The sequence below is a fragment of the Dermacentor andersoni genome, chromosome 2 (genome assembly GCF_023375885.2).
Source record: "Dermacentor andersoni chromosome 2, qqDerAnde1_hic_scaffold, whole genome shotgun sequence".
Taxonomy (NCBI): domain Eukaryota; kingdom Metazoa; phylum Arthropoda; class Arachnida; order Ixodida; family Ixodidae; genus Dermacentor; species Dermacentor andersoni.
The window spans coordinates 84,026,124-84,053,601 of record NC_092815.1 but is presented as its reverse complement, the minus strand read 5'-3'; the positions used below and the strand labels follow the sequence as shown (position 1 = coordinate 84,053,601).

Below are 27,478 nucleotides of genomic sequence, written 5' to 3'. Positions count from 1 at the left end.
ACTCAGAGTTTCAATAAATATATCGCAATATGTTAGACACGTTCACACAAGCAGCTTACTTCAGGAGTTTTATGCACGCTTTCCAGTTCTCAGTGCACGTGCTGGTAAGTCAACATGTCGAACCTTTGACATCAAAAACTGTCAACACAGAAAACAACGTTTCTTTTCCACTACAAAAGGACGTATAAAGAGATATTAGATACAGTCACCACAACAACTGATTGATTGATTGATTGATTGATTGATTGATTGATTGATTGATTGATTGATTGATTGATTGATTGATTGATTGATTGATTGATTGATTGATTGATTGATTGATTCTTAAAGCAAAAGCTAAGCAGTGAGAGAGGCCGTAATTGAAATCTCTGGAGTAATTTTGTCAACATACGTTTCTTAACGTGCGCCTAAAATGAAAGCCCACAAGCGTTTTACCCTTTTAAGCCACATGAAAGCGACGCGTGAAGGTCGGCTTGCTTTGGCACGCTGCGTTTGTGCAATCATTGGAGCTAGAAGCAAACTAAAAACATGTGCCATAAGCGTGTGCTCGCTGAGGCATGCTGGGTGTCTAAAGTAACGCAGTACAATTTGTTCTTGCGACATCATTCTGTCAACAGATGCACCACCACGGTGACGGCCATTTGTCTAACGGCGTCTGACAAGTATATATATATATATATATATATATATATATATATATATATATATATATATATATATATATATATATATATATATATATATATATATATATATATATAAAGAACAAGCAGAGAGGAAGAAACGCCGTTCTATACAGCATCCACCAATTGCACGCGCAGCAATCGCCCGCGGGGGAAAATGCCTCTTTCGAAAACTTTGGCGCAGCGTGGCAGGGGAAGGTGCATGGAACGAGCTACGAGGCGCCTTCTCGATTTAGAGCGTGATGTGATATCATGCTGCCATGCGCTGCCCGTCACACACACACACAAGCACAAACACACAACCACACCCACACACACCCACACACACCGACACACACACACACACACACACACACACACACACACACGCACGCACGCACGCACGCACACACACACACACACATACGCACAAACACAAAAGAAGAGCCGTGTTTCTTTGAGTCGTCCTTAGACTGCAGGACAGGAGGGCTGCTCTCGCTCGCGATGAGACCTCCGTACACCGAAAACAACCAAGTTTTTCTCCCAGTTTCTGTGCAACTCAAATCTCGCGTGGAAAACTTGGCATTCGCAACGCGTTTGAGTTCCCGTCAGAGCCGATTACGTAACGGAAGAGGCCGGCATTCGGCTCCTGGCGTTGGGAGGTTTCGCTGTGCTCAGTTGGGATGCAAGAACGCCGCGAAGCGTCCAGAGAAAGTAGGGCTTTAAAAACGCGCCTCAAGCTCCTCTGCATGCGCTTACTGTCCTGCGCTCGCGCATCAAGTGCCTCTGAGGAACGCAGCTGTGCTCGCCAGCGAAAGGCGCCTCAATCTGGAGAGAGAGAGAGAGAGAGGGATGAACTCTAATCATAAGGAATACTCATCAGAGGCCTAAGCAGGTGTTAGTGTCAGCGGTGGCGATTGTAAGATAAAGGAAAAAATAAATACAAACGAAAGAATACGACGATAGCCTTACAGTCAACCTGGCCTCGCGCACGATTTCCTATGAGTGCTTATATTCTGCAGGTGCGTCGGCCTGATGGGTTGGCGTAGGCCATGCCTCTAGTAATGACACGTCTTACTATATCGCGAGGCCGGAACAACTTCACAATAGGTCCGTCATAAGGTCATCATCATCATCAGCGTCATCATCAGCATCACCACCACCACCAGCCTGGTTACGCCCAATGCAGGGCAAAGGCCTCTCCCATACTTCTCCAATTACAACGGCTTTGTATTAATTGTGGCCGTGTTGTCCCTGCAAACTTCTTAATCTCATCCGCCCACCTAACTTTCTGCCGCCCCCTGCTACGCTTCTCTTCCCTTGGAATCCTCATAAAGTAGACGCTCTATAATAATTTTACAGCGATAGCATTTGGCGATAGTTGCTACCGCTCGCCCAGAAAACCAGCGCTGCGCTAAAATTCCAACGTTAGATGGGCGCACTGATGGTCCTTCCAAAATGTCGCTTCGCGTCCTCCAGGTCCAGGAGACGATGGCACCCGCCGCCGATTCACCACCGGGGAGCACCGCCTCCACAATCGAAGACGTCTCTGACTAGAGTCATCGTGTAATACAGTCTTCTTCCATGCTGGTGCCTCGAGAGAATATCACTGCAAATATACGCGTTGGAATATGTAACCTTTAAGCTGCGATGGTCGTGAACTCGACTCGTGTCGCTCTGCATGACCGACTCTCTGCGCTCATGTTGGGCGGCTTAGTACAGTTCTTCTGGAAGTCCGTTTCTCTCTCCTGTCGCTGTCACCACGTTTGCGTAAACTTGTCTCTTCTCTCTAAAAAAAAAATGTGCATTTGAAGTCATTGTCATAAGTGTTTAGGTCACTGTGCGCGAGACCAGACCTGTCGTCTGGTCTGGACTGCACTGAACTTTCCCTGACGGCTTATCTTCTGCAAAGTTTCGAGAATTTCGTGCGTGCGGGTTTCACGATCAAGAACGACGTAGTAATATTTTCTGATTGCTTGCAGGAGGCATCTCTTTCTTTTTATACCTTTATATTTATTCCACCGGTGTAAGGTAGCAAAACGGACTCGGGTCTGGCTGACGTCTACACACCTTTACTTTCTCTCGCAGTTATTTTTTTCTTTAATTATTGACCTTTCTTCTGGGTATTTGCCACTGGGTATGTGCCCATTGGCAATGCCACAGAATGGATGTGTCACTGCGACAAAAGGTGTATGAAGCCATCAATGTACTTACGTATGCGTCGTATTTCTCTATGCATGCACCTATCACCAACTTTCTCTCGACAAGTATCGTACACCCTCTTCGCGGTCACAACGCAGACAGCCAAAAGCTACAGGCGATGAGGCAGGGCTCGTGTCATATCGCTACTGCGGCTACGTCACCAACTCAATTTTTCGCGTCCATTAGATTCCAACACTGAGCGGGATCTGCGCGTTTTCTGTTCTGTGGAAGATGTCTCCCTGAAATGCCGGACCGCCGAAACACGAGCAGTCTTTGGGCAGGCAGGAAGTGAAGGCTAGTATTCAGTATTTGCACGCAAACATTACTTCCAGGCGAACCTATATAGACGTTCAGTTCGATCGAGGATTTAAACCCAGCGTACGGTAGCAAAAATACGACGTCGAAGCAAGTTCCGAGCCAAAGAAGTCACGTCTTGTATTTCGACAGTTTCTTTCCTAATTGCCTTCGATTCGCTCCTTCCTTCATTCCTGTCTTTCCATAGATACTCGTCTATGTATATCTCGTTTCTCCTTTCTCTGCTTATCTTTCTTCTACTTCCAACCTTAGGTTCGCAACCCATGTATCTTGCGACACAAGCAGTCTCAGAAACAGCCCTTACTCTACAAATAGCAGCGTGGAAAGTGTTCGGCTCTCTCTCAAAAAAAAAAAAAAAAAAGAAAAAGAAACTGCCTCTATAGAGGGTTTCACTTGCACACACAAGCACAAACCCACAAACGCAAGCACGCACGTTTGAAAGCCTGATGCGGTGCTTTTCCAAAATGACGGCATTTCAGGGCCGTTCCCGAACAACTCCTCAAAACTTTCTCGAGCGGCAAATCCCGCGAACGACCATGCCCCCAACAGAGAGAAAGTGCGCCCGCCTCCGCAGCGTCCTTATACTCCTAAGAACCCATTCCTTCATGGCCGCCCCCTCCCGTGCCAACCTCTCTCGCTGTGTTTCTTACGAAATAAACGTGAGCCGGCCGAGAGAGACAAATGGTAGGGATACATTTCAACAACAGGCGTCGCCCCGGTGAAGACAAAGACTAGCCCCCACAAACAGAGACGCACAAACAAAAAGAACCTGAGTGTGCGTGCCATAAAACACGCACACTATAGCGACGCGCGTGTGGTGACGAGCGTCAGGTTCGCGCCAACAGAAGCTGCCGCAACAGCAGTGGTGCGAAGCGCGGACAAGCAAGTAGACTGCTCGTTTCCAACAATGGATGGTGCCTGCTTTAGTTTTACGCCGCTGGCCGCCTCTCTGCCTCTCTGCCCCTACCCGGGGTTCTTCGGTCTTCCGCCATCCCTTCTGATTTGTTTTTGTTCTTTTCTCTGGGGGCCGGTTCACACCACCAGCCCGCCCGCGATATCCGCGTGCGGATACCGTCTAACTCCTTCCCTTCGTCCTGCCTGCCTGTCGTGCTTCAGCTGCGTAGCATTCCCCGGCCACCAGGAGCAGCACCACTACCGTCCTTGCGCCCATTCTGGCGTCAAGGTTGCCGGCAGAGAGGCGCACCCCCACCCGCGGCAGCCACCACCACCACCACCACTGGGCCGCCCTATCGATTTGCCGATTTCTCAGCTCCGTCCCCGGTCGCCACTGTTTCTTGTTGCTCGTCGAATATACGACCCTTTCTAGCCCCCTCCCTCGTTGCTTTCAACTGCTTTCCTCCTTTCCTGCCATTCTTCCTTTCATTTCTGTGCACAAGCTCTTCACTTTCTTTCTTCTTTAGGCCAAGGGTTATATTGCTTCCTTCTCTCCTGCTCCATAGTCGTCGTCGTTGTCCACCATTTCAACGCCCCGCGTTCTGTGCGCTCTTCCTCCTCCTCAAAACCGTGCAGCGTGCCGGTAGCTAGAACACGCCCTATGCTAATCAGGATTCCCCGGGACCCTACGTGAATTCTCTACTGTCGCAGCAGCCGTTTCATAGCATTTGCAGCTTTCGACCTTCTTTGATTTCTCTTTGAAACAGCACCGAATCAGTGCTGAAGCAATACTTGATTTGATTTCGGGTCCCGCTATAGGAATGGCAATACTCGACCGTTCCCGCATAGTCAAAGTTTAATTGTTTCATCCGCTTCTTTGCCCATGCGCCTGCGAAGTTGCTCTCTTCATTCTTTCTATGAAAACCTGCCGTGGGTGATCTTCACTCTCAGTGTCGCACATATGACTAAAATTTGTAGGCAAAAAAATTCACGAAGTACCGCGATGCAGAAAATAAGGCGAACAGGAGTGGGGCGGTACTTCACTGATATTGGTCGTGATTGGACGCATTTCGGCCACCTCATCAACTGCCTACCTCAATCGGCCCGGGGGTTACTATTATGTCACGTATGGTCCGGTATAACAAGCCGTATTCTGCGCCATTTGCGCCTGACATAGACGTGTATCCATGAACAAAGACAGCGTGACAATTAGGACCCGAAAGCTCGCGCTCGTGTTCCACTCGTCGAAGACGACGTACAAACGCCTATGCCAATTCGACGTTGCCGACTCTAGTTTCCACTGCGCTACACCATTTTATTAAGGCCGAGCGTTCAAGTCTTTTTGTCTTTCTCTGTCATTGCCTCGCTCTCTCTCTTTCATATTTCCTTTTCGTTTGTTTCATTTTCGTCATTTTGCTGTCATATTACCTGGCGCTATACTCTCATACGTCTCGCAATATAGTACCTCCTTTGCATTCAGACAGGGAAATGAAAGACAGAAAGATGCCCGAATGAAGTGCTGCCGCATCCGTTCGCAGTGGAGCGTTTTCGGTCCCTTCCGTGCAATCACGTGGACAGTGAGGCGCAGCAACCGAGGAGACGACAGCAGGTGACGTGCCCCTTTTGTCCCACCTTCCGACGGGGGCCCCTTTGTGCTATGGCGACGCTCTCACACTCGGACCCTAGACTCGCATTGTGGGGTCCCCGCCCCATCTGAGTGCGGTCACCGCCTTCGCCGTCTGTAGCTCTGCAGAACTTGCCCATTGTTCGTCGACTGGCGACAGACGTTGCCAACCTTCTGAGTTTCGCGCTAATCAATCGGGCCCTGAATGAACCACTCGGTTGCTTCTTCGACTGGAGTTTGTTTCATTCGGTATACGAGTTCCTTCTCCGCTCATATTGTGCTGATGCGCCGACCGCCTGCATACGAGCGGCACTTACCATCTCTGGCATTTGCCAATTCTATTAACTCGTCAGCTTTTTCCTTTTTTTCTCTCTCTCTCTCTCATTCCTTTCCGCCTTTTTTCAATTGCTTTTCTCTGGCTCACTTCCTTTCTGTACTGTATTACGCGCCGACCGTGAAATATAATCCGGCTGATCTCATTGCTTTTCTAATGGGAACAGTTCTTTCAATTACCATCTCCTAGAAATGTGCTTACAGGTCAAGCTTATAGAACGTCATTCTATCCACGGTATTAAGGAGAGGTATCCGTTTCATTTTGGTCCCATTGAAGCAGAAGCGAAATGCGGCGGCGTTTGCTAGCCCGTGGGTCTCTCCATTTATCGGAACGTATATCGTGCCCTTGTCAGCGATGTGTACGTGCTTGAGAGTACGCCTGTCAGCCGCCTTCTCGATCGGGCCGTCTAAGCTTGCGAAATCGCGCACGGTATGTCACTCGCGCGGCCTTTTCTTTCGTTCGCATACACGCGATGTAGGAGCTCTTCGAGAAATCGTGCAACGTTGCTGTACCGCGTATACAGACGCACTGCAACTAGATAACCTGGTGACGTGGCCTTTCGTGTAGACCATTAAAATCACTGTGAAATTGCGAAAAAAGCATAATACTTATTTACACTGGTTACTTCTTTATGTGCAGTTGAAACGTACGGCTTTTCTTTTTTTAAGGAGGCACAATGGCTCACTTGTCCCGGTTGTCTGGGACAATTCCTAGAGTTGAGCTCAAGGCAACAATATTTCGCAGTGAGTGATGAGGCGAACAGTGCGTGACGTCACATGCGTGCCCCGTTTGAACGCAACAAAGACAAAGACCAACGAACGGGTGCTAGCAACCGAAGCTCAAAACGTGCGGTAATTTGTCTCGAGGCGATTCTACTGCACATCGACATTACCGACCGTACGTGACAGAGGGTTGGTCAAGTCAGTTAAGAGACCTAGGCAGATGGAATGCGAATGTTACTGTCTATGGCGACCGAAGCAGTATTCTTATATGCCTCGCGCACCCGCATAAGCGACATACAGAAAAAGCCTTGTACACCTTCTCTTGATCCAGGGCGAGTAGTGGTATATCGTCTTGCTCACGAGAAAAATGAAATGCGCGTTGCCATCGCCGGTAAGTCACGTTACCATCAGCAAACGCCTACAGCACGAACCCAAAACGTAACCACCACTAGCCTATTTTTGTGTGAAAACACCGCTTATCAAGACCAGTCGCCCTGCAGCTAAAAATAAACGAAAATGAGGAGGCGGCATGTAGATGACGCAAGTGCATACCAGGTAAATTTGAATTGCATATATTTGAACCTGGCGCGCCGCTCGTTTATACTTGCTCATCAAGGGGCTGCTTTACCATGCAGACGACAAAAGAATAATGCGCGGATATATATAACTAGACTGGTTAGTCAAACAACCACGGTACTGTTTATCTTGTCTTTATTTCATTCTTTCTTCCCTTCTTTCTCTTTCTCTTGCTGTACAATTTTATCCAGCATATTTGGGAACGTGCGCTGACACCGGCAGCTGCCCTCTGCCATTGTGCAGCTCTAAATAGAAGACAGACGAGTTTGAGGTCGTCTGGTCGCAGCGTCGTCCGTTAATAAAGGCCAAAGTTAAACTGTGGGAGCGATCACAGCGCAGGCTCACCTGGCCATTCGCTGACTAAAAGCGTATAGTCAGACACAGCCGAAAAGAGACGGAACAATATGAAAGAAATAATAAGAATAATAATAACGCGGAGATATTAATCAGATTTGGCGGCCGGTTCGCTAGCCTACGACCATAAAACATGATGACGGCGGCAGGCAGCTGAGCGGGAAACTTGCGGTCCGGCGATGGCAGTGGCCACGAAGTTGGCAACAGCAGCGCTGCCGCGGCCAACTGTGCGCTGCGGTCGCGCGAACTTCTCCGCTTTCTGCGCATGCGTGCCCCTGCAGCTTTCAAGAGATTTTTCACGGCGTCGGAGCAAGCTTCCGCAGCTGTAGCTCCGCCACAGGGCGTCATGCTCACTTCTCCGATGGCCGTGACATCGGGGCTATGTTCTTTCCCAGCGAAGCTGTTGTTCAGTCATCCCATCCAAAAATATGCGCGTTGTCGTTGGCTAGCGGCACCGACTTGGCCGAGTGTTGGAAAACGGGAGTTACCCCGTTCACCAGCCTGGCTGGTGCACAGGTGCAGTGCTGTCTTAAATGTAGACGCGTGCAAATTACCATATATTCAAGTGGTGTCGTCCCAGTTTTGCTACAATAACGATGTGGGTTTGACTGTGCGAATCCTGAGTAGAGTTAAACCGACGATTACGGCGGGCACCGTCAAAGTTTGACAGGGCCCGCAGTAATGGTCGGTTTAACTCTACTCAGGGTTCACGCAGAATAGAGGGATGGGTTTCTCTCTCTCTCTCTCTTTCTATCACTCTCTTTTTATTTGAGAGGCTTGCACTGACTATGCGTGATCAAGCATCAATGTCGTATAAATTAAGTATCTTGCACAGGTCGGTCACTTCGAGGAAGCGCAGTACCGCCCTTCCACGAATGAAACGTGCCGACGAGTAGTGAGGTGGTTAATCTTCACGTTGCTATTTTCATTTCAGACAGTGGTCGAACGTGTAGAATAGGTCTCCTTTTGTTTTGTAAATCACCAGCTTACTGCGATGGTTTGGTGCATTAATTCTAGCGCTGATGCACAAGTCTCGTGGAAGCCAGAGTATATTGTAAGTTATCTATACAGAAGAAGGACGCACTCACACTTGAGCCATCTAGATGAAAGGCCATTCCTAGTACCTGCCCTATACATATCTGCAATATTTTCAGCTACTTAGATAAATCGCTGTTCCTACGCTCCGTTTACATATGTGCGCTATGTCCTAGCAATGCGGGCGAAAGGCAACACAATGGGATCGTACCACTAACACCTACTGTGATAAATGTGGCAACTTGGAGACAATGGAGCACATATTACTAAATTTTCCCGCGTACCGCGCCGAGAGACAATTTTTTTAGCAGCAAATGAACATGATTTGCCACGATCCATTATCATTACCCAGCATCTTATATAGGTCTAATGCCCGGCCCTTCGAAACAGCGGCGGGTTTTGGATTTACTGTGTCAGAAATTGGACTAATAGGAAAGCTTTAAAGATTGAAATACACAAAAGCCTAAATTTACCGGCCATGTCACCTGTAAATATTAGTATGAGGTCCAGTTGCGCATTTCATATTTATTTTTATTCTCTTTTTCTCCCACTCTCCTCTGGAATCTTTTAATCCCATTCCCCATCCCTATACAGAGTAGCATGCCAGCTGTTGTATACGCGCCGGCAAAATTCTCTGTTTTTCCAATAGTCTCTCTCTCTCTCTCTCTCTCTCTCTCTCTCTCTCTCTCTCTCTCTCTCTCTCTCTCTCTCTCTCTCTCTCTCTCTATCGTCCTGCTGGTGCTTCTTTCAACCTTTCAACTTACATGTCGCAAAGTAAATTACTGCCGTATGCATACGCACAGAAGCAAGTGCTCAAACCGTTTGCATTGGCAATCATCGTCGATGGTTTCGGCACCATCTTCCTTTCCTTTTCTCTTTTCTTTTTCTTTCTTTATTTAATATCTGAACTCTTGCTCTTTATAACGATCAGCGTGTTGACCGACCACGAACGAGTTGCGCACGAAAAGTGGATCGACGTCTCACCACTCGCTGTTTCCCCACGGCGGCTATAGAGCCCTCGTGTCGATCCCGCCAGAACCTCATCAATAATTTCAGCACGAAACAACTTGAGCGCCTGAGCAGGGGCTCCTTTACAGCTTCGTCTTCCCGTCCTAGTACCAACGCTGCCTCTCTTTAAGAAAATTGAGACACCGCACATGTTTGTGTTCCCTGGTACTCGGCCGGCGGCAAAGCTTTCCAAGAGATCCTCCCACGACATCCTCCGACGGTATAGGCAGCGACTTTTCCCTTCTTTCCTAATACGTCGAGCGAGCGCACCATTGTGACGAACAATGTGCTGCAACTGACGTGTGTACTAGCCGCACTCACATTCCCCGTTGAGGCTGTACTCTGTATATAACAAGAGTGAGATTCGCTTGCGTTGGTGAAGAGCGGACGTCGCGTCATTCTTGCCGACAAAGCAGTTTCTTGGTCCGTCGGCATGTAGTGATGGGCTGGCACAGCACTTTCTAGGTCACACCTAATTAGCCGAGCAGTTAGCCTACCTGCTTCTCCTTCTGACAGCTACTTCCCATCCTGCGTCCCAGCTTTTCCGTTGTTGTTTCTTTCACCTCACCTTGTCAGCTATACACTGCTTCCTCATCAAACTGCATTGCATGAAGTTCTTCATCAGCGGTGTCCGGCCACCTTTCCTGTCACCTAACTTGATTACCTTTGCGGCTAGAATCAATCCTAGTTTCATTTCAGCTGATTTCGTATGTTCCGATTACGCTGCAACAGCGTCTTATTTTAGTACTCTCTCACTCGTACAGAGAGCGACTGTCTTCTGAAAGCAACTAGAAATTTTGTTGGACGATAGTAACCGGCATTGTAGTTTGTTTATCTTTAAGAACGGCCGTAATAACCGTTCGTCTCACTGAGAAATCATGATGCTGCATCTTCGAGCCTTGGTTGTTGGTGCCCTATAGGCGAGCCGAAAGAAAATATGGTTTTCCTGTAGTCCACGAGCTTACACAATGCGTGGATGATCTTCCTCGCATCAGGCCTGTCTTCCATTGTTCTGAGGAGCAAATTTCAGGCGATTAAACCAGACCAGCGACAGCATGACAAATGCAGTCCTTGTAATTCCGCCAACACACGCATATTTTTTCTTAATTAACCATGCCTTTTAGCGTTTCCTCCTTTCGGTCAACGATCAAGGTTACCTAGGTAGTGGGCACGAGAGGTTCTGCAACCCATAGGGGTGTTCGTCAAGACCTGCACAATGACTTGTACGATGTACCTCTCCTTCTCACTACGACAAGTAAGCAAAGCACTGTTCCTACAGTTGGTATGCCTTTTTCTTTCTGTGGGCTCATTTCGCGAATTCTTGTCGTTTGCTCTGTGAACAAAAAAACCTGTCCCTGAACATTCCTGCTCTTCCTGTTTTGTTTTGTTTTTTCGGGCATATCACTAACAATGCTTGGGAATAAAAATAACGGAAATTGTAATGCATTGTATACAATTTTCCTCAATGACCAATGTATTTGTAAACTATATATAGATAAACTTAAGTGCTCCCGACAGAGTTTCGCCGAACGTGGCTTAGTTCCTGCCACCGATTAATTATTCAAATTTTCGCCAGGAGATGCCAAAGGGTCCGCGTAGCAAACAGACGTGAAGGCATCCTGGATTTGCGCCCGCGTTTCTTGGTGCTACTACACCGGCCGCTTGTCAACACTTGGGTCAGTTGTGTAGCTCGGGCGAGCCAGCAACACTCAGACACGTAATTAACGCACCCACGAGAGAATATGTCAGCCTTTATCTCTAGCTATGAAGGATGAACTTGCACACACAAAAAAAGAAAAACACTGAAATGTTATTTGACTTAAACTTAGTTAACGTACATAATGAATTCAATAGTAAACGTTTTGTAAAGCGTTGCTATGTGCTATGCCTTAAGCCTCCCATGTTTCAATCAGAATTATGGGGTATCGAACTCGGCGTAGAATGTATGATACCTTGGGCATGACGGAGTTGTACCGCCAGCGGTATTCCTGTGGCTATGGCACGTGCGCTGCTGAGCTCAAGGTCGTGGGTTCGTTGCCCGCCTCGGCGGCGGCATTTCGATGGGGGCGAAATAGAAAAAAAGAAAGAAAAAAAGAGTACTCGTGTACTTAGATTCAAGTGCAATTCAAGCGGTCAAAATTAATCCGGAGTGCACCATTATACGGCGTGCCTCATGATCAGATCGTCGTTTTGGAACGTAAAACCCGGGACATGTATTTTAATTACAGCGTTATAAGCAAAAAAAAAAATGTGCCTCGTGGCAACTTTTCCGACAAGCTGCGATAGAGCCCACGCGGAAAACTTGCCTCCGTGAGATCTCGGAAAGGGGAATGTGGAAGTGGAAACTTCGGAAAGTGAAATGGACGCAAAGTCGAGGACGACAGGTCGCCTGACGACGTTGAAAGATAAAGGAAGTCCCCAACCACCTCGGTCTTTAAGGCGCAACAATGGAAAGCCCGGCATCGGTCAACTCAAAAAAGAAAGGAGGCACAGTACTCCCGACAAAAGTCACGCAATTGAGCAACCCGCCGCAGTGGCCATAATTCGATCCGACAGCCAGGCAGCACGCAAACCTATCGGATAAAGTTAAAGGTTCGGATAATGGATGTAAAGGTTATAATTACACGTAACCTGTGTAACCTCTAAATACCCAACATACTAATTGCGCAGATTCAGTGTCTTCTTTTTCCTCTAGTGAAGCTAGCTTTGCCACACACACACACACACACACGCATCTCTCTCTCTCTCTCTCTCTCTCTCTCTCTCTCTCTCTCTATATATATATATATATATATATATATATATATATATATATATATATATATATATATATATAAAGAAGAGACGAAGAGTGACAATTATGACCACATGAAGCCAACAGACAATGAAGCCGGGAAGCATAGGCGAAATTAATTGTGGTTTACAATGGAATGTAGAAAATAATGAAGAAAAGGGAAACGAAAGGTGGACGAAAAGAGAACTTGTCGCCGACGGGAGCCGACACACACACGCGCGTATGTGTGCGTGCGTGCGTGTGCGTGCGCGTGTGTGTGTGTGCGTCGTCTCTTGACCTGCGCCACTTGTGTGATAAGCGCATGGGAAAGGGGAGGGCAGGGAAGCGGGGGTTATTAGGCGTAGCATTTAAGTTCATTTCACTGGCACAATCAAACAGCTGTTTAAGTTGGAACTCGTGGTTGCGTTCGTGTGGTCGATATTTAAAAAGAATATTAGGTATTACGAGCCGAAACTGCGATCTGATTATGTTGCACGCCGTAGTGGGGGTCTCCGGAAATTTGGACCACCTGGGGTTTTTTAACGTGCACATAAATCTAAGTACACGGGTGTTTTCGCATTTCGTCCCCATCGAAATGCGGCCGCCGTGGCAGGGAGTCGACCCCGCGATTTCGTGCTTAGCATCCCAACACCATAGCCACTAAGCAACCACGACAGGTGGTCGATACTCTGTCTGTACATTTAGGCGTCACAGAAAACCACAATCGGCCCACCGCTCTCGACAAAAGCTTTCACGTTGCGTCTTAATCAAGCTATCACGGACGTATACAGTCCACGCGTGCGCCCACGTATAGTTGTCACACAGGAAGTTTCCAGCGTGCTCAAGTCTATGGCGGATAGAACTCAGTGCAGATCGTGAACCACCACAGAGAGATTTGCAAGAGCAAGCTCGACTTCTATCCCGATATACGCACGTGTGAGCTAGGTAGTTGGTGGCATATATGATAGTGATGAAACTGCGCAGGAACACCAGCTAACAGCTAACAGAAGACAGCTATAAAAGACAGTGCTGCCTCCTCTGTCTTCCAGCCGTAATCGTGTGTTCGCTCTGTTTCTTCACCATGGCATGACTCGTTCACGCACCTTCTTCGATCGCGCTGGAAAGCTTCAAAGCGGATCAACTTCGACGAAGACCGAAGCTGCCCGTGGGACAGGGGTTATTAAACGCGCAGTACGTGACCGTGATGAGAAACGGCGCACATGTTAAACAACAGCCAGGCAACACACACGGGGCTCAGACGTGTTCTGTCGGTCTGGATATAGCTTCGCCCTCCCGGTGTTGTTTCGTCCTATCGCTTCACGCTGGCACGAACTGCATTGTCTTGGTCCTTGTGCGTGACGCTCGGTGCTCTACAGGCCAGAGGCCAGCTAACTACGGAAGTGAGCTCCGTGAATATCGAGACAGCGGCAAGGCCCGACGACGAGGACGTGCGCGCCAACGTCGTCTTTCTGCTCCGACATGCGCAGGGCGCCGGAAACGAAGTTTTGCCTGTGCACACGCAGAATCACGAACCAGCAATAGCAAAATCGCTGGCCAAAGTCTCTGTCGTCGAGTCAGGAGGTATCTTCTTTTTTTCTTCCTATATGCGTCAACTTACGCTGGACAAACCGTACGGATGCGGCCGTGCGTGAACCGCGTCAACTATGTCTTCTCTCTGTTTTCTTTATATATTTAGCGCAAGATGCCCGGTCACAACATTCTGAGTAGGCCAGCACTATATAGTGGTATAGACATGGCTCCATAAGCCGGCCATTGCATAAGACACTTCTTTCGCCGTCTGTTAGATTAACTATTTTGCCCTTTTAGATGTAGTTCCGCATAACGCTCCATTCGAAATTTTCTCATTAACGTCATCACAGCGGGTGTTGCTCTGCTGCCGGCGCTATAAACCGGAGCCAACGCAGCGTTCTGGCTTCCTCTGCTGGCGCGTGCGTTGTGCGCATGCGCGTTAGCGTCCCTACTGAGCAGCTTCGTGCGCATGTGCTACTACGCCGTGGTGCATGCGCACACTGGTCAGTATCAACGTCAGGCTATTAAATTTTGCCGCTCACAAAAAGCACCGACGGTTTTCCGTCGGTCTCACCACGTGCACCGTCGAATATCAACGCTTGTAATGCAGCTTTCAGCGTTCCTCGTTAAAGGTTTCCAGATAAAACAAGTTCATCCTCATTGTTCTAGCGTTTTCAGACGCCATGTTTCTGCCAGGGCGATGTTCTTGCCGCGCAGCAGCATGTTGTCTCGCGTGCTGAGTCACGCCATGCCGCCTTCGTGTACTCGCATTTAATGCTTTGATTTCGGGTGAAACTCCCCATATATATATATATATATATATATATATATATATATATATATATATATATATATATATACTTCTTTCGAGGGCTTGTTCATGACGTACCTTAGTATCTGATGCGCCGGTGTACACTCCAAGTTCCACCACGTCACCGATAATCCCAACAGCCACTTCGTGGGACAGTTCGCCCGCTTTCAGAGTCACTGAAAAACACTTTCTGAACTGTTCATCGTGGCGTTCAAGCGAGGACCAATCTTGCCCATTGCTTCTGTAGACTTTCGGGTCGGTCGTCTGCGGCAAATGTGGTTGGTAGATCATTATCCTGCGAAGCAGTGGAGTAGCTGTAATGTCAGCGGCACCAGGGGCGGAGGCCCGCCGCTGGGCTAGCTAGTGTTCATTCACATTAAACTGCGCCGAATTACACTATATAATCGCGGTAAACGACACAAGCATACACACCACACAGGATGGAAGCGCGCTATAGCTACCAACTGGTTTATTGTCGATGAAACATTGCCCTTAGATGAGGCTGTAGTCGATGGAGCATGTGCAAATGCCAAAAGCTAACATGACAACAAGAATATGTAAAAAGCTTGGAAGCGGAAGTACACGTTGACAAAAAGCGGATGCAATGAATGATTAATTGCATCTATGCGTCTGATCTTTTTTTTTTCTGTTGTCTAAGTGGCATTTCGCGCCATCTCTATCTCGGGTGCAGTGAGAAACATAGAAGTAGAGATTACTCAGGTGTCAGCCTCGCCCGCTATTTTCAGAGCCCCTAAAGCTTAATTAGTAGATAATTCATTCATTCATTCATTCATTCATTCATTCATTCATTCATTCATTCATTAGAGCTGGCGGCAGCAGCAGCTCTTTCGAAATTTGATGGCGCGCAGGAGCCTATAGTGCAATGCAAAGTGAGGTTGCTAGACACAATCAGTCGTTGCCACGTGCATTTATGTTCTCTTAACCTTTCATTGAGGCAGCGCCGCCTTTGTCCGATGAAAGTGGGATTCTATATGCTACGCTTTTCGAACATATCGCGAACCTGTCCCTCTGCTCGAACTCTCCCATCTGTGTTCATGGTTATATTTTTTGTCGGCCTTCTGCACATGCCTTTGAGCTTTTGCGGGGCTGAAAAAAAAAAGCACCGTAATGTTGTGTCTAGCCGCAGCTTTTTCGAAAGGTTGTGCAGGTGCGGTATAACGACCGGTTTGTTAGCTTTATGTACTGATGCTTTTACTCCCTCCCTCCCCACCCCCCTTGATTTTCATGTCCGTTAGCAGTTTTTCACTAACCTGCGTAGTCATTTTCTTTCCAGTAGCCGCTTTTCCAGAGTCTGTTGATCTGTGCCGCCAAACTGTCGGCAGTAGTGTGGTAGCATCATTTCTTAACTGATTGTCAGTGTGCCATTGAGTGTCAGCGTCGAGACCGTGATTGGTTCCACTCAGCGCAGTGTAAAATGAATTTGAAGTGAAGCTGGAGAGAAGCACCTCGAAAGGACGAAACTTGAAAGGAGAGGGAAATGAAGACGAGCCAGAAATAGTAGGCGACTAGGCGACGAAGAAGACAGCCTCAGTAGAACGTTAAAAAAAAAAGACAAAAAAAAACATGTATGCTGATATCGCACTGTCCGCTAGTGCAGTCGGCCCCGGTGGGGAATTACTATTTTCAGCAATTACAACGATCGCTGCGGGGGCGTATCTGCGAAACATTTTATGCACCTCTCAGGGGCGACGTCTCTAATGTATATTTCCTTTTTATCTCCACGTTCAAATGCACCCTAAGCCATTACGCTGTGGTAAGGTCACCCTCCTACAAATTTCTATTCTTTTTTTTTTTTCTTTTCTGCATCAGTGAAAGGCGCCCGGTGCCTTTTTCGCTTCTTTGACAAATAATTATTTGCCATTTCACCCAACCACCTTCATTGCCAAGCTGCACCCTCCTGAGCTCTGCGCCCGGCACGGTATGCCCTCCCCCTCCCTTCCTCTCCCCCCCCTCCCCCCTCCCCCCCTTCCTATTGACGTCACTACTATACGAAGGGAGGCAATGGAGGGAGGCTTTCTGAGCAAAGCAACATGGTTACCAATGTGAACATGGCGACGCTGCCTGTAACAAGGTGACGCGAAATTGGTATGACGTACTCTTAACAGCTGTCTCCGTAAAAACGAAGAGCCAGTCTCGTTTCTTTTGCTAAAGCTGCTGAGAGCCTTTGAGTATTCTCCTGAAAAACTAGCGAAATGCTTGCGAAGCTTCCTCACTCTTTCCTTTTTCTTTCTCTCTTGCTTTCTCTTTTCATCTTTTTATTTCTTCTGTATTTCAACATTCTCGCTCACGTTCTCTTCCATCCCCTACATCCCACAATAAGACAACGAGGATTGGGACTTTCCAAAATCTCAGCTCGAGACATCAGCCCTGGCCTTTGCTTTACTCGATTATATACATTCTTACGCTTCGTCTACCGCACGTGGTATCTTCCTTCCCGTGGTAAGAAAATAAATATTCAAAAACGCGCCGTTATATAGTGTGCGGTTTCAGGGAGAATTTAAAAGGTTTTTTTTTTTACTTCTTCTTTTGCGAGACCCCTATACGATGCCACTCTTCTTAATTTCCGCTCCAGATGTAATACCGTGATTAGATTACAGAGTTTATGAAATTAAGTGTTCTCCGCGAGGCGGTCACGCCGTCTTGAGCCGAGTGGAAGCAAAAAAATTTTTAAAGACACCCCGTGAAGTTGCCCACTCTTGGCAAATAAAATTTCCCCACTCAAAGGCCTAGTGAATAAACCAGTGAGTTCTGCGTTCCAGCGCAAAAAAAAGAAAAGAAATGAAAAGAAGAAGGCACTTCCCTTCCGGCACGAAATTCACCTTATTTACCTTTTGCCATCTTTTCGCTGCCAATGGAGAAGTTCTACTCACGTATCTACTCGTAGCGTATACGGAAATAAAGCTTTCCAAAGCAAAATCTTTCTTTTAACTTGTTTTCGCTTCTCTTTTTTCCATGCTTTACGCGCATAAACGGGCAGAGTAAATCTGATGACACGCTTCTCGCGCCGCCTGTTCGGACTGCGCCTTCGCGGTATTCTGCTCTTTTCGTCTTATTATATGAAAACCGACGCAATGCAACGACTGGAACGAAATACGTACCAAACGCGGTCTAAAGGTATGGCGAAAAAACAAAAATGAACGCAAGTGTATACACACGCGCAACGGACAAAACAGCTGTCTTCAACAACAACAACAAAAACATTCGGTTTACTCTGCGCTCCAGAAACGATTGTTATCATAAATTCCCTTGACATCCAAAGAACGCTTATTAATATGATGATCACTCAAGTTTGTTTGTTTCTTGTTTTGTTTTTCATTTGAATTGAATAGGGTCGATCTTCTTTATAACGAAGTGCTCTGGGTCTCCGGAAACCTCAGTTATACAGGTCACATTGTTGTAAAGATCGCGCGCCGCAAAGCTCGCAGGAGAACCGGGACAAAATTATTATTTCGTAATACAGGTAATTTTGTCGTATAGAGGCATTGGTTCTGAATGCACTTGGTTATATTAATATCCGCCAAAATATTGGCTCCCGATATTGAATCAAGTGTACTGATTGCATTTTCTTTGTCTTTTTTATTAGGTGTCGAAAGGTATAAGAAAAGAAGCAAGGAAATTAATGCGCCCGGGAGAAAGCCGTAAACAAAGATTATCTGTTCTCTCAAATACGCATACTTTATTGTCGTTTACTAGCAGAAGCACGAAGAAAAGTCTTCACTTTTTTCAGTGAGTGAACAAATGGGTCGCGCGCAAACGCTCGCCGCGACTCGCATCGTCCTGACGGTGACAATAATGGATCATAAGAGCTGCGCAAACGAAACCGCTTATCCGTTTCCATTGCATGCAGCTAACCAGGCCGCGCTACTCGGAGGTCGTCCTCTATTTCAGGGAATGATCATACACGGAGATATGAATGAGAGTACGGCGGGTGATATCCGCGTTCTCCTGATTAAGAGGAAGCCTTAGCTCGGGCCCGTATCCGACGCGGCCTATTCAAACACATGTAAAACGCGAAAACGTTTTTCTGAGATAACCCCCTGGACCGATATCAATGAAATTTGTTGCATTTGAGAGAGAACGTTGAATTCTAGTGACTGTTGGAAGCGGAATTTCGATTTGCTGCCTCAATATTGTTACAAGAATTTACAAAAACTCGGAAGTCTGAAAAATATAGAAGCACGAAGTTTAAATATTCATAGCTCTGCATCAAGAACAGATACCGCGGTTCTGTGAAAGGCGTCCATTAGATCATTGAAAGCGGACAAATTCGATATGTCATTTTACTTCTTACGGGAATTTGTTACGTCGTTTACAAGGGTTCTGCAAAAGCTGTATTTCCAAGTTATTAAATTTTTTGAGATCCATATGTAACATGTCAATTTTGTCCGCTTTGGATGTACTATGAGATGCATTTCACAGAATCGTATTATCATTTTTATTGATGAGTTACAGTGTTGTAAACTTGATAGTTTCGTTTTTTGAAAGTTCTATATTTTCGCCAATTCTTAACAAAAATTCACAAACTAAATAAAAGATTCGAAACAACCAGTCACTAGATTTTACGTTTTTCTTTTAAATGCAACAAATCTCGTCAAATTTGGTGCAGTGGTTGTCGAGAAAAACGAATTCTCCTTTTACATGTATTTAGATAGGAGCACCCGAGCTAAAGCTTGCTCTTAAACACTAAAAAAAAGTTTGCACCCTTTGGGATGTATATCTGCCACACAACGATAATCGTCATCTGCTTTGACGCGTTTCGGTTCTTTAACGCTGCGAGCTCGGTACTTTCCAGTAACGAACGGCATGTGCGTTATCAGCATGACATAGCATTCCCGACAGGAAAGTAGCGGGCGCGGCGTTTTCACGAAAGGAAACGCATTAAGGCAGATGACGATTATCGTTGTGTGGCAGAGGTACAATCCAAAGGGTGCAAACTTGTCTTAGAGTGAACACACACTCTAAGAAAAGTTTACACCCTTTAGAGTGTATATTTGCCACACAGCAATAATCGTCATCTGCACTCTTACACTCTAAGAACGCGCATGCCATTCGTTAGTGGAAAGTACCGGACTCGCAGCGTTAAAGAAAGGAAACGCATCAAGGCAGATGACGATTATCGTTCTGTGGCAGAAAGGGGCCCTCCAAAGGGTGTAAACTCTTCTTAGAGTGTAAAACGGTTGCACCCTTTGGGGTGTATATTTGTCCAGCAACGATAATCGTCATCTGCTTTGCTTGCGTTTCCTTCCTTGAAAACTCGGCGCTCGCTACTTTCCTGTCGAGAATGCTGCGTCACACTGATAACGCGCATGCCATTCGTGACTGGAAAGTACCGGGCTCGCAGCGTTAAAGAAAGGAAATGCATGCGGAGAAGACGGATGACGATTACCGTTGTGTGGCAAATATACAATCAAAATGGTGCAACTGTTTTTAGAGTGCATGAAGTAAGTCATGTGTACTTCTGCTTTCTGCGATATAACGTCTATATATGGCACACGTGAACGTATACTCAGCATTTGGTCATTCATGGAACAACAAAATGCAAGGCGATAAGTCTACAGAACGTCTACGCATAATCTATATACGTTACAAAATAAAAATGTCTAAGCATGTTTTATAGGTTTTTTTCTAGTGGTTACAAAAAACATTTAGAGAGCAAATGGGACAATTGATATGTCCGTTACAGCGGATTCTTCCCTCCTATCTCTTCTGCTCGGAGGCTATACAATCTATATTCGCGCGATGGATAAAATCACTGATTCATCGTGTGGGCCACTTGTGACGTCACTCACCGGCACCGAACGACAGCTTTAGTCAGCGGCGTCCTTAAGCACGGCGTGATTCGGTGCATCGTGTAACGCACGCCGCAAACCGATTCAGCCCAATCGGTTCGCGAGCCAGGTCACGCTCACTGGTCCGCACAATTACCTTCGGTGCGTCGTGTCGCATGAATTTAGCTTCTCAAGTCACTAATGTAGCTCAAATTCCACTCGCAGCTCCTTCGCCCCCCTCCCACCCCACACACACACACACACCTCACCAAACACATACGCACGCGCCTTGGGAGTAAGTTGGGATATCGCTTGCAAACAAAATTGGCCGCTGAAGCAAGCGAGCATACAAAATAGACAGACAATGCACAGGTATACCCGTGCCTCGACAGTTTGTACTACGTAACAGAGTTTCCATTTATACAGTTTCCAATTTACAGAATACAACATTTACGACCAGTATTGTAAGATTCCGTGCTCTTCTTTCTTTCGTACGTTGCGGCGCACTGTCTCCCTTTCTTTACTTAATTTCGTTCCCTTTAAAAATGTAGCAATAACAATTTCGCCGCATGAAGCAGCCTTTTAGAGGCGTGTATTTCTTTTCTCTCTCCCGCTATAGAGCGGTAATATCGAGACTTCATCCTGTTAGGCGCACATCGTTCCCGAATGTCATACACAACAAAGCCGGATAACAAAAGGGCTGCTGCTCTCTTTACGAGCGTCTGGATTCATAAAGTTCGATAGCGCAGCTCGCGTGGTGTCCCGAAAAAGGCTTAGCAGAATTGAGTCGATCCCTTTCCCTCCGCGCCCACGCTCACTCTTTTTGCACTTTCGTATACGGCACTTCTTCTTCCCTACAATGCCATCTATACGCTCTCGAGTTTCGCAAGCGAGATCGATGCGATTCATTTTACCGACCTGCAATTTTACAAGCAGCCCTCCTTTTTCCCCCTTTTCCCTCTTTTGTCCCCCCCTTTCCCCTCTATATTGCGCATTCGGTATAGCGGGGACGGTGGTGCAATGCTGTGGCGCGCGCTCCTTAATTCGTGAAAATGATCCTACTCGTTCTTTTTTTTTTTATCCCTCTGAATTCCAAACTCTGCGGAATCTTCAAAAGTCACTTCAAGCTATATACTATATAGTGCCGTCAACTTTGCACAGCATACGATTAGGACGAGGCACGCCCATTAAGTTCCAAAATTTCGCACTTGAGATGTGTATGTGGCGCGTAATATAGCCCCATGCAGACAGGAACATGTAAGGATGAAGCGATTTCCGTGATGCGCATTCTTTACACTCCTCTTGCTTCATTCAGACAGCCTGCCTGAACGCTTAATGTGGTGTTCTGCGGATATAGCATGCACGTAATATTGAAAAGGGAGCAGATATTCGAGATATGTCGGGCGTCTTTCATTCGGTTCCACCACTCTGCTTGTCGTGATCTTCTTGAAACGACGTATAGTACTGCTAGTTTCATTTAAGGATATATATATATATATGTACACGGAAACATCGCTTCTATATAAAATTTAACTTTTCTTCATACACGCACGGGAAGACGCATAAGCGTTTTGGTTAGAAAATCCACGCTGAACGTTTTTTTTTTTTCTTTTTTTTTAAAGCATTCGCTGAACTCGCAAGACTCTATAGTTACGGCAGACACATCTAGCTTTACGCGATCAGGTTACTGTAGAAAAGGTTCCAAAATACGGAGAAGGGTGAGGGGGGGAGTGTAAAGTGCTTCATTACATCATTACTGCAGAATCCAATCCGCGCCACTCGAAATTTTCTTTCTGGAATGGTTCTACATTCCCCCGACTAAGAATGTTTATGGTCAGCGATCGCTGTATATACAGTTCGTGGGAGCTAATATGTGGAACAGACACCTGTTTGAATTAAAGTCCTCGCAAAATTTCATTCAATCACTCCCACAGCATTCAATTTTTTTTAAACAATGTCAGTGTAGTCACTTGTGTTACTGTGGTTTGAATCCGTAGCAGAGCAGTGTTTGTATGTATCCGTTCTTTTACATCTTCGAAACGATTTGCCTTCACGTTTTGTCTGCCGATGCTTACCCGATGTCCATTCTTCATTGGACCCGGAACCAGCTTCTGGCTACTACGGACCCAAACAACTTCATTCGAACGTAGTACTAAATATTTTATGCGAAATCAAGTTTTGTTCAAATAAATAATCGAAAGATTTTGAACTTTCTGTTTAACAACTCTGCATATTAAAGACTTCAAAAAAAAAAAAAAAACACCAAGATAGGCATTTTCCTATACACTTCTTTTATGCGGCAATGAGTTAAGTTGAAAGACACGCGGTACTCTCGTTTGCTCACTCAGCGAACCGTCGACGCATTGGCGTGTTCTGCAGCTCAACACGGGGTCATGGGTGCGATTTCCGTCCGCGATTACACAAGAAGTGCTCGTGTACAGCTCTTTGAGTACGTGTTAGAGAACCCAACGTCATCGAAAATAGTAGTGTGTTCAATGGGGCTGGCTGGTTCATCTTTAGAATAAAAACACAAACAGCGTCACACAGGACGAGCGAGTCTGTCCTGTGCTCTTTACTCGCTCGTCCTGTGTCGCGCTGTTCCTCTTCTTATTCTATCGAAATTAGTCGCGTCACCTGTACCAATGAAAAGGCTGCTTGAGTGTACCCTTGAATGGCTTTCGAACGTCAAACGCTAAAACGGAATGTAAATCGAGCTGCTCAACAAAGAACAAGTTTGTCACAGCTGAATGCGGTTCCCTGAATGGGCAAGCGATCTAGTGATGCGTCTCTTAAACATCACGCTGCGCCTCATAAAAAGAGCCCATAGGAAAAATGTCTGCCTTGGTAATTTTTTGTTCACGCCGTTTAGTATGCAGAGTTAAACCGAAATATACAAACTTTTCAAGCTTTTTTTTTATTTGAACTAAATTTTATTTAACATAAAATATTTACGGCGTTTGAATTTTTACTGTGTTTGGAACCATGCTGTAGAACGTGCCACAGCCACTATAAGCCACTGCGGATTGTTTATAGAATTTGGTTTGCACCCTACACAGCATCTTGGAGATTGTAGTAGTTTTCTCAAAATTATCATCGTCGCGTCTTCGCGATAACGATTAAATGAATAATCATAAAGCATTAGAATATCCATCACGCGAACGACACATGAGCGAGCGTTGATGTTAGAAATTCAAAGCGGGAGATGGCGTGATTCTTGCACGAGCTGATATCACGCGCGGCAGTCGAGCGCTAGCACGCGCGCATTATATAGTTACAACCAAAGACGGCTGTTAAATGCTCGCTTATATGCTGCAGGATTTTTGGCGTGCTTGATGTCGAGTGCCCTGTCTGATAAGCTACATACGTGGTATAATGTCACCCCTGATGGCCATGGCGATACACATTCCGCTGCTAAGGTGCATACGTATTGGGCGTGCTCGTCGCGTTCTGATCCAGTGATAGCAGCTCCTGTCAAGCTGCCCATCGCACCAGGCTACAGGACATGACACAACGGACGCCGACTTGAAGCTTGTTGACGGGACCTCGGTGCGGAGCGCTGGTCGGATACCGCTAAACATTACATAACAGCCAATTCTTCGACAACAGGCACTGTGTGCCGTAATGCTGGAGTGTGGATAAACCTCACTATAGTAAACTAATGCTACACTAGAATAGAACTAGTATCGCCATGCTGCTCTTTTACACTGTAAAAATGTTCACACCCTTAAGGGTGTTTTCTTGATGCACTGGTAACATCCCTGCTGTTAGAGCCTTACAAAAATTTATAGAGGACAACAACTGAGCTCTAACGAGATGTGCAATGACAAAAGACGTAGTTAAAAACTATGTAATCATTGTGACAGCCTTGGACGCGCAGAAATATCCGACAGGAGAGTTTCGTATCTCTCCCTGTGAAATTCCCTTGCCGGATATTTCTGTGCGCCCAAGGCTATCAGAATGATTACATAGTTTTCACCTACGACTTTTGTCATTTCACGTCTAGTTGGAGCTCCGTTGTCGGCCTCAATAAAATTTTTGTAAGGCCCTAAGGGTTACCAGTGCGACAAGAAAACACCCTTAAGAGTGTAAACATTTTTACAGTGTAGGTGGAGATCCCGCGGTGTGATATGCGAAACAAGTGCTTGTGCTGTGTGTACACCCTCGGGCAATATGAAAGGGAACACCGACATTTCTTTCAAAGGGTCATAGTTGGCTAAACACACATAAGCCTGCAAAGTGCATAGGGAGACTAACGGGAAACTGCTTGTTATATTTAATATGTCATACTCAAATTCCCACATCATGAGTAATCGTTTTAAGAACGAATTGGATGTTCTTTACCATATTGCTCCCAACTTAATGTATGTATGTATGTATGTATGTATGTATGTATGTATGTATGTATGTATGTATGTATGTATGTATGTATGTATGTATGTATGTATGTATGTATGTATGTATGTATGTATGTATGTATGTATGTATGTGCCTTCGTAGTCGCACGTTCTCGCCGCCGCGTGACGCAAAGACTCGTGGGACCGGCGTCTAGCCATGGCGCGCCAGACCTCCTTAGCGTCTGGGGCGCGCCGCGGAGCCCTGCATCGTTGGCAGCGTAAGAGAGAGAGCGCGTTCGATCCGCACCCTCGCACGTCGGTAAACACCCGCGCATCAAACGCACGGTGAACTGCAGTCCGAGGAGGAGAGCACACTGTGGTACATTCGCAAACACCAAACAACTGCAGGGACGTCAGAGAAGTAATATCAACCAAGGTCCTGTTACTGGTGTCATGCGGAGCAGACCATGTATATGCATGGACATGCTTATCTGCATTGTTTTATTTCGCTCTTTTTTTTTTCACATTAACAGTTTGCGCTTGTCCAGGAATGTTACCTAATACAGCCCCAGAATGACTAAGCCGTACAGTGTGCAGTATTTCTTTAGCTCAATATACTTTCTTTGGCGTTATAGTGCAGACATTAGAGTTTGCTCGTCATTGGACCACTAGCTGGCAAGTTCCGGACCTGAAACATACAACTTACCTTGGGTAGATGTCAGTTTTCTAGGCTTGCAGTGACGCCCAGCGCTGACCTCTTCCGTTCCTTCTTCGGCAAGAAGGGTTGTAGATTTGACCTTCTAGGGCCCGCGGATCTCCGGCACCGACCGGCGTCGTTCAGCCAGTGCTACGCGGGCGAGGCAGCGAAGGGACGTCCTTCGGGAGAGCACGGTGTACTTTTTTCCCCAAGCACTAAAACGACTCAGCCGCGGTCAGAGAACGCTGAAGTCACGAATGATTTGTCAAGCGAGCGATAGGTGAAGGAAACAAAACAGTATGTAGGAAGCTAAGCAAAGGCGCGATCGCACAAGTCACTCCGCCGATGACGACAGCAGTCCCGTCAGCGACAACGACGTCAGTTAGACGGTAGAATCCTGTTTGAACGGCAAAGACACCACGGTCACCGGAGACGTCGAGATGGCGAGCCAGTACTGGGAGGCGCGTATGCAGAAAGACAGCATTTACACCACACGCACCGTTGAGAAACGACGGCGGGCTGGGATTGCCTGGAGAGGAACGAATTAAACGCCGCGAATATTCTCTCGGGCTTCGTTTTGTTCTTTGCGCGGTTCCTCTGCCCCGTCGACGAGAGACGGCCGAAGTTCACCCGGCGCCGGCAGCCGCGTCAGGCGAAGCGAAACTTCGCACCCCCGGCTACGGCTGTGCAGAGGTTGTGCTCGGGCCCCGGGGCTCAACCACTGGAGCCTCCCTTCTCCTCCCCGAAGCGCGATCATAACCCGCCCTTTCTCTCTCACACACACGCGGTTTCCTTTCCCGTAGCCTCCTCCCCCCTTCAAAACGCAGTGACGCTGCCTTCCTTCCTACACCCCAATTTCTTCCCCTTCTCTCTCCCTTTCGAGCGTACTTTTACTCCCTCGCCCACTTTGAGCGTACGGCTGCGAGGGCTGAGCGCCGCCCGCCGCTTGCTTTACTTTGTGCTTGGCCCTCCTCTGCTGATGTTGACGATTTTGGGCCGCTGCTGCAGCGTACGCGCTATGCGCTCGCTTTGTCGCACCGCTTTGCCGCCTGTTCCCCTGACTCTCTCTTTGCCCTTTTGTCTCTCTCTCTCACTCACTCACTGTTTGGGCAGCAAGGTGACTCTCCTCCGTAGCTCTCTCTCGCTCAGTTTCAATCAATAGGGCCAATCAGGGCCCTGCGGTGCCGAACACGTGACCAGACGTGCGTTCCAAGACGCCCGCGCGTACGCACGCGCGCGCTCCTCCACGCGCTTTTTGCCAGGCATTTCGCTTCGCTGGCTCCGTGAAGCTCGTCAGCGCCAGCTGTCGACCCTCGGAGAAACTGGAGCACCGCCGCATCGATACTCAAAAAGCGCGGGAATTGCATCAGAAGCAAGTAGCGATCGGTGGTTCGCGGGGATGTCGGCGATTATGCGGCGACGACGGGCTGCACTGCAGCGCGGCACCTCCGACATTCCTTCCTCACCCGCCCCCCGCTTTTTTTTTCTCCCTCCTACTTTTTTTTCGTAGGTAAGGAACGATCACGAAGGCGAAAGCGAACGAGCACCTCGCGACATGTTGAGGAAAGAAGCAAAAAGGAGAGAGGAGGAGGGAGAAAGGGCCAGACGGGTCTCCCTATGAAACGAAGGTAGTGCCAAAGAAAGCAAGCAAGGTAAATGAGGCTTTCTCCAGTGATGTCAGCAGGCACAAATGGCGTCCTGATTACGGCCGCCGTAATATCCTCAATAGAACACGATGAAAGCGATGATAAATTGTGCGGTGAGGAACGGTGCGCCTTGGGAAAAGGGGTCGAACTCAGAATATTAGCAAGAAGAGTT

At 47.1% G+C, this 27,478-nt stretch overlaps 1 protein-coding gene across 2 annotated transcripts in view; it reads right to left on the bottom strand.

Moving 5' to 3' along the window:
* LOC126541736 (sodium/potassium/calcium exchanger Nckx30C-like) overlaps positions 1 to 26,365 on the bottom strand; it is a 259,728-nt gene extending 233,363 nt beyond the window's left edge. The window contains exon 1 of one of the 2 annotated variants that reach the window (XM_072286453.1): positions 25,670 to 26,365. The gene's annotated coding sequence lies outside the window, so the exon portion shown is untranslated. The remainder of the gene's footprint in view (positions 1 to 25,669) is intronic. The other variant, XM_072286454.1, reaches the window with a different exon arrangement.
* Positions 26,366 to 27,478: the final 1,113 nt, after the last annotated feature.